The sequence below is a fragment of the Dioscorea cayenensis genome, chromosome 20 (assembly GCF_009730915.1).
Source record: "Dioscorea cayenensis subsp. rotundata cultivar TDr96_F1 chromosome 20, TDr96_F1_v2_PseudoChromosome.rev07_lg8_w22 25.fasta, whole genome shotgun sequence".
In the NCBI taxonomy this organism is placed as follows: Eukaryota; Viridiplantae; Streptophyta; class Magnoliopsida; order Dioscoreales; family Dioscoreaceae; genus Dioscorea; species Dioscorea cayenensis.
The window spans coordinates 25,306,381-25,314,417 of record NC_052490.1 but is presented as its reverse complement, the minus strand read 5'-3'; the positions used below and the strand labels follow the sequence as shown (position 1 = coordinate 25,314,417).

The window sequence follows — 8,037 nt, the reverse complement described above, 5'->3', positions numbered from 1 at the left end:
ACATAGTTTATTTTCCAAAGCAACTTGAATCACTCATCATCTACAACAATAAACCATGCTTTTTCCACTCAAAACCAAGACAAATCTCATAAAAACAAATTCAAATTATAGCATGCTTGACAAAGTTCTTCAACCATACATCATGCATCATTCAAACCGAGATAACTCTTACGAAGCACTCCGGTGAACTCTCTCAGGCGATCTCCACATCCTCTTCTTCAAGCCTCTTATTTTCTTTCTCTCATCTTTTCTTCTTTTATTTTCTCACAGAACACTAATGCAACTATTGATTAAGAAGAAGAAAGCCCCCAGAAAAACTGACTATTTCCACGCCTTATCTGTTAACTTAAATTTCTGCCAAAATTTTCCTGTCGGACACTGAAAATAAAATTTCATACAAAAAGATACCTGAAAAGTCACCAATGGTCCTTGAATCATGAAATAGTATTTCCAAAAAGTCCTTGTAAACTTACCTTTCAGTCCTTGGTTTCCGGAAACACTACAAATCAAATCTTTTTATTACTTGTGAACCAAAAATTTTCTATAAACTTTCACACTTAGGTCCTTATTCTTTCCACTTGGGTTTCTCAACAAAACTGCTCTGTAGGAAAAATCTTACAGTAATTGAGATAATACCCGAAAAAAATTTCTTATGAGTTTCCAAAGGTTCAAGGTATTACAAGAAGTGTCCACCCCAATGTGTCGTGTGGGGCGCACGGGAGAAATAGCCTCATGTGATACTCGCACACATAAATGCTCAGCAATGCTTGCCACACTCCTCTGGACCCACTAGAGCACTGCAGATGAGCAAGTAACCTGGTCCGAGTGTGGAGCGGCAAGGATGAGTGTGGAGCGGCGATGGTGACCGCTGTCGTGAGGTAGTGGTAGGCGCTGGAGGTGCAATGGCAGCATCCTCTAGACTAGGTAGATCAAGAGCAGAAGTTGATGAAAAATCAGTGGTCGGCCGGACAAGTTACTCAGCCCCCCTAGCAGTCAAGACACGCTAAATCATCCCCATCGGACCTGAGCATCTCAAGGGTCATGGGGGCCACACCACCGACCACTCAGATGCTGTCAGTCCCCTCTAAGATGCCCATATGTCTAATTAGACGAGTGATATAAGGGCCTATAAAGAGGGCACCGATGCGAGGGTAAGTCCCCTAGTGCGAAATAGACAGTGCTACCTTATACCCCAAATGAAGATGGAACCCGTCGATCAAACTTAGAAGGAAAATCAAAATCTCGGTGACTAACAACCCTTGTATTGTCACTGCGTCCTATCAACGTGTGACTAAGTATGAAATGGATATACGTGAGTGTTGGAGAATGAAGAGTTGTGGCCTTAGTCTGGCAAGGATCATAGGTAGGAGTGGTGCTTAAACGCGCAAAGCTTCCTCTAGTGACTCCCCACCAGGTCGAGAGGTCAACAAGGTATCGTATGCAGGAGTTCTAGTAAACTTTGCATGATAAATCCCCAATGGGATAGAGAAATTGGTGAGGCTCATATGGTGCATCTCACCGACTGCCTGAATTTGAATGAAGTCGGCGCAATGAAATGAAATAGTACCTCAGGAAAGCTCGAATGTATCTAACACCTCAAGCGCTGGCCACTCATAATTGGTATTAGTAATCTGGAATAACTGTCTCCAGGCACCGACACTAAGCAACCAACTAACCTTCTCCTCTAATCTGACTTCACAGAGGACATCCTAATCAATCTCTTATGACTCACCAAAACGAGCAAATTGCTCTTGAAGCATTTGAGTATGGAATATCGGCGCTAAGTCCACATCAGGGCCTCTTAGAGGGCAAGGTAGAAGTGTGTTTTCTTGACATAATTTATAAGAAAAGATAAACCAAATTAGTTCAAACAATTAGGGAGAGTACGGTCATGCAAGGAGCACTCGAACTGTGCTCAACATTGAAACAGGAACATGCACTTGGTCGAGACAATCATGCTGAGGCTAGGAGCATGATTGTGTTCTCAGGGAGGACACCATCATTATTCGAGTGACCATTATCCCCAAAGATATAACACCGTTAAAGCCCAAGAACAAAGAAATCTTCGAAATAAAACAAGCAATATTAAGCGTGAAACAATGAAAGCAACACAAGATCCACAATGCAATCAAGAGCATGACAAGAAAAGCATTTTAACCCAACAAATCAAAAAAGGATAAACGGTTGCTTACCGGGGTGGAGGGAGAAATTAAGGAAAAGGAGGAACGGCCACAACCAACCCTGGCATGAACTCAAACCAACATGAGGGACCAAAGCATGAAAGGAGGAGGAAGAGGGCCAGGAGGTGAGATGGATGGGAATGGTCGGCTATAAAAGACTTCAAAAGGAAAATGGTCATGTCCTAGGCGTGTTCCTCCCCTTGATTTTCTAAGGAAAAATTCCCGAAACATCTGAGAGAAGGACACAATTATGAAAATGGCTTCGAGACCACGCTTACTAATATAGCATGCTCGTGCTTAGCCCGTGCTCATCACGGAATGATTCAAAAATGGGAAACAAAGAGAATCAGGGGCACAAGCAGGGGTGTTCTCAGCCCGTGCTTGGCCTGAAAAGTTCCAGTGTAAAACCTATCCTCCTTCTTAACAATGATAAAAATGCTAGAGGTAATAAAAAGTATTACCTACACACAGAATAAAAATCAATAATGCCCCGAGAGACCGAAATCACAACAACATAGCAATCATTGAAACAAATGAAAACTAAACAAAAACGATAAGAAAACCCAACACGATTACAAAGAACACAAAACAACTTGGGTTACCTCCCAAGTAGAGCTTATTTAACGTCACTAGCTTAGCATACCTTTTTTCCTCAAAGAAGTTCATGGGATTGAGGCCTCTCATTGCCACCTGCAATACAACTGCAAGTATATGGTAACAATGAATCAATTAAATTAATCTCACCAAAAGCCCAAAGGTTTGAACGGTTAGGAACATTGGGATTAGGTGGTGAGATGGGTGGCTTTTTCTTCTTGGTGATCACCTTTGTCCACCACTTTATTGCACTCGAGGTTTTTTTCTTTGGTGGATCCGGTGGTACAAAGACCTCGATAGCCACCAAGTCCAAATAGTATCATTCTTTCATCTCCTCCTTTGGTGCTCCATCTTCTCGGGGATCATCTTCCAATAATTAAGCAAGCTCATCTTTCATGAATGTATCCTACATAAATTCAGAAACAACATCATTAATAACATCCAAATAATAGCATGTGTCATCAAAATCTATGGTATGCCTCATGGAATACTGGAGCTTGAAAATAATCTCTTCTTCACCCACTCTAAGTGTCATTCGGCCATCTTTGACAACAATAAGAGCCTTTGAAGTTTCTAGGAATAACCTTCCCAGAATCAATGGTACCTCCACCTCGTTATCAACATCGAGAATAACGAAATCCACCTGAAAAATAAACTTGCCCACCTTAACAAAAAAATCTTCAATTATGCCTCGCGGTTACCTAATGACCTGTTCACTAATAGCAAAGTCATAATGGTGGGTTTCGGTTCTCCAAGCCCAAGCCTTTCGAAAATTTTGTAGGCCACGAGGTTCATGCTTGACCCTAGATCAGCTAAGGCTTTCTAATCAACTAAACCACCGATCGTGCAAGGAACAATAAAACCCTCGCGATCTTTCTCTTTCTTGGGCAGTTTGTTGGTGATCAAAGCCGAACATTCCTCACTAAGTGTTACAGAAGACACTTCTTCTAGTTTTCTCTTGTTTGTTAGTAGTTCTTTCAAGAATTTAGCATATCTCGGTATCTAAGAAAGACCTTCAACAAATGGAACATTGATATGCAAAGTCTTGAACACATCGAGGAATCTCTTATATTACTCCTCTTGTTGATCCTTTTTCACTTTCACTGGGTAAGGAAGATTAGGTTGGTATGCTGGCAATGCATCTTTTTCCTTACTCTGTTCTTTGACATCCTACTCCAAGTCAATTGAAGTCTCAAGATTACTGCCAACAGCGGGTTCAACCTTCTCCATTTCAGGCTTCCTCTCAATGGGGTTTGGAAGTTGCACTCCACTCCTCAAAGTGACACCCTTCAAGGATTTCTATGGGTTTATCTCTATGTTGCTAGTAAGGGACCCCGGGAGCTTTTCCTCAATTAATTTAGACATCTAGGCTATATGATGCTCTAAATTCCTCACTGTCACATTAGTATTTCTAATCATGTCCTCAAGATCCAAAAGACGAGTTTCAGTGCTCTTGATGAATCTGGCCAACAAGGCAGTGAGTTCATTGGATAGCTAAGAAGATAAAGAAGATGACGGTTGTTGTGCACCCTAAGAGAGAGATTTATACTATTGTTGTTCATGTTGCTGTAGCTGTCTTGGTTAACTCCATGTGAAATTTAGGTGATTCCTCCACCCAACATTGTATATGTTGCGGTATGAGATGTTCTGGTAATGGCGATTTTACCCAACAAAATCCACTTGCTGAATTTGCATGTACCCGTATCAATAGGAGGATAACCTGACTCATTTAGAGGGCACCAATGATCACAAGGAAGTCCTGGAACATGAGAAATGGACTGCAAGGTGTCTAATTATTTAGTAATCGCTTCAACCTGTGCTGCAAGAGTGGTAATGGCATCCACCTAATAATACTAGCTACTTCAACCGATTTGTTCTTCTCAATACTCCGTTGTTAGCCATTGTTTGCCATTTCCTCAATCAAACTGTATGACTCACTAGGTTGCTTCTTACATAGAGAGTCTCTCAAAGCAGCATCAAGCATATGCTTTGTGGGGTTGTTCAATCCATTTTAAGATTTGTATCTGCATCCACTCCACGATTTCATGTTGTATGCATTTTCTAAACATCTCCTTGTATCTCTCCCATGTTTCATACAAGAATTCTGATTCCAACTACAGGAAGGAGGAGATATCACTCCTCAAATTAGTGATCTAGGCTGGAGTGAAGTATCTTGTAAGAAAAGTCTCTGAAACCTGCTTCCATGTTATAAGTGACCCCTGTGGCAAGGAACTTAGCCAATGTTTAGCCCTCACTCACAACAAGAATGGGAAAAGTCTCAGGCGGATAGCATCCTCATACATATTGTTAACTTTAAAAGTGTCACAAATTTCCAAGAAACTCCTCAAATGCTCATAATGGTCTTCATCCTGAAACTCGTCAAACTGGCACATCTGTATCACCATTTGAATAAAATTGGGCTTTAATTCGAAGTTGTTCCCCGCAAGAGGAGGTTGAACAATGCTTGACCCTAGTCCTTCTAGATTTGGCTGAGTGATAACGTCCTTTGCGTGTGTGCCGCAAGTGCATGGGTTTGTTGAAGTAATAATACCCTAGTAAGTGGGTAGTTATATCCACAAGGAATAGTGATCAGAAACACAAGGATTGTTATTTAACTGAAGTAAAGATGGATCGATAGTGGTGTGGACAATATCAATATGAAAGGAAATAAAAAGAACAAGAAAGGGAGATACTATAAAAAATGAGGGGAAATGCAATCGATAGAAATTGGGGCACTAGGATATTGCTCCCCCTAGGACTATTGCTTCAAGTCCAAAACCAACTATTATGTCTCCTAGTTGATGCTTAATGAGTCGTGAAAATCCTAAAACACACGGTCCCAAACATAAGATCAACCATGACTAACACTACACTATGCCCCGGCAGAGAAATCGCTCAGTCTCAACACCTCACATTGTGCAAAGTTGCTCAAAGCTTTGAGACTTCAAGTGATAAAACCTATTCCCTAACATAAATCTAACCCTTTAGACCAGGCGAAAGACCCCTAATCGCAATTAAGCCCCAGATACTAAGGATTACTTCAACATATTACTCAGTTACTTGCGTAACTAAGCACCCAGTGAGTTTGCCTCTTAGCACTTCACTCTATTGTGACCGCAAAGAACTCTTGGAACGTAGAGGTAAGATAAATCACACCGAGGGAAATGTGACATTCGCTACCTCTCGACTCGACCCTCTCGACACTCTTAAATCTTGCCTTGTCTAACTCTCATGGTGTGTAACTCACTCACAAAGATTACCGAATGCATCCTATTTTTTATCAAACCCATAATCTTGTGTTTTCTTTTGAGAATGTGTGCTAGTTTTTATTCAAAATCCTAATCCTATATTTTATTTTCAGAATATCTAATATTTTTCAATCAAAAACTAAACACTATGTTTTTTTTGGGGAATGTCTATTATTGTTTAATCAAAACCCTAATCGCATGTTTTCTTATAGTAATATCTCCTATTTTTCAATCAAAACCCTAATCCTATGTTTTCTTTTCGGAATGTCTTCTATTGTGCAAACTAAACCACAATCCTATGTTTTCTTTTCTTAATGTCTGATATTTTTTACTCAAAACCAAAATCCTATGTTTTCTTTTCGGAATGTCTACTATTTTTGAATCAAAACCCTACTTCTATGTTTTCTTATAGTAATGTGTCCTATTTTTCAGTTTAAATCAAAACCCTAATTCTAGTTTTCTTTTTTGAATGTCTAATTTATTTGAATCTAAACTCTAATCCCACATTTTCATTTTGGAATGTCTCTTATTTTTCAATCAAAATCTGAATATTATGTTCTCTTTTATAAATGTCTCCTATTTATCTGTTTTAAATAAAAACCCTAACCTATGTTTTCTTTTCGGATTGTCACCTATTTCTCAATAAAAAACCCAATGCTTATTTTCTTTTCACAATGGCCGCTATTTCCGAATGTCTCTTATCTTTCAATCCAAACTAGAATTTTAAGTTTTCTTTTCTTAATGTGTCGCATTTATCAGTTTTGATTCAAAAACCTAATAATTTCTTTTATTTTTAGAATGTCAGCTATTTTTGAGTCAAAACAATACTCTTATGTTTTCTTTTCATAATGTCTCATATTTTTCAATCAAAACCCAAATCCTATGTTTTCTTTTCTGAATGACTCTTATTTTTGAATCAAAACTATACTCCTATGGTTTAATTTGGTAATGTCTACTATTTTTTTTATCAAAACCATAATCCTATTTTTTCTTTTTGCAATGTTGACTATTTTCAAACAAAACCCCAATCATATGATTTATTATAGTAATGTGTCCTATTTTCCAAATTTGAATCAAGACCCTAATCCTATGTTTCATTTCAGAATACCTACTATATTTGAACCATAATTCTACGTTTTCTTTTTGGAATGTCTCTTATCTTTCAATCAAAACCTGAATCCTATGTCTCTCATTTATCAGTTTTTAATCAAAACTCTAATCAATATTTCCTATTTTTCAATCTAAAATCTAATCCTTTTTTTTTAGAATATCTGCTACTTTTTAATCAAAACTCTAATCTTTTGTTTTCTTTTTTGAATGTTTAATTTTTTTTTAATCAAAACCCTATTCCTATCTTTTGTTTTTTGAATCTCTGCTAATTGTTTTTTTATCAAAAACTAATCCTATATTTTCTTATTGGAATGACTCCTATTATTTGTATAAAAAATCTAACCCTATATTTTCTTTTCAAAATGACAACTATCTTCCAATCAAAACCCAAATCCTATGTTTTCTTTCCTTAAGATTTTCTATTTATCAGTTTTTTATTCATAATCTTTTTCTTTTTCTTTCGGGAATGTCTGCTATGTTTTGATCCTATACTTTCCTTTCGTTATGTCTCACATTTCTAAATCAAAACCCTAATCATTTTCTTTTATGAATAGCTCATATTTTTTAATCGAAACACTAATCCTATGTTTTCTTATGAGAATATGAGGTATTTTTTAATCAAAAACTAATCCTATCTTTTCTTTTCACATTGTCTATGATTTTTAAATCAAAACCCTAATCCTACTTTTTCTTATAGTAAAGTGTCATATTTTTCAGTTTTGAATCAATACCCTAATCATATGTAATGTCTCCAATCTTTAAATAGAAACAAGAATCCTATGTTTTTCTTTTCTTAATGGCTGCTATTTATCAGTTTGATTCAAAACCCTAACCTATGTTTTCTTTTCAGAGTGTCTAATATTTTTTAATCAAAAACCTAATCCTTTGTTTTCTTTTCGTACTAT

General features: G+C 37.5%; 1 non-coding gene across 1 annotated transcript; it reads left to right on the top strand.

The window, feature by feature from the left end:
• Window positions 1-4,814: 4,814 nt before the first annotated feature.
• On the top strand, window positions 4,815-4,921 carry LOC120252318. Its single transcript, XR_005533859.1, has one exon. It is a non-coding gene; the product is annotated as a small nucleolar RNA R71 (small nucleolar RNA).
• Window positions 4,922-8,037: the final 3,116 nt, after the last annotated feature.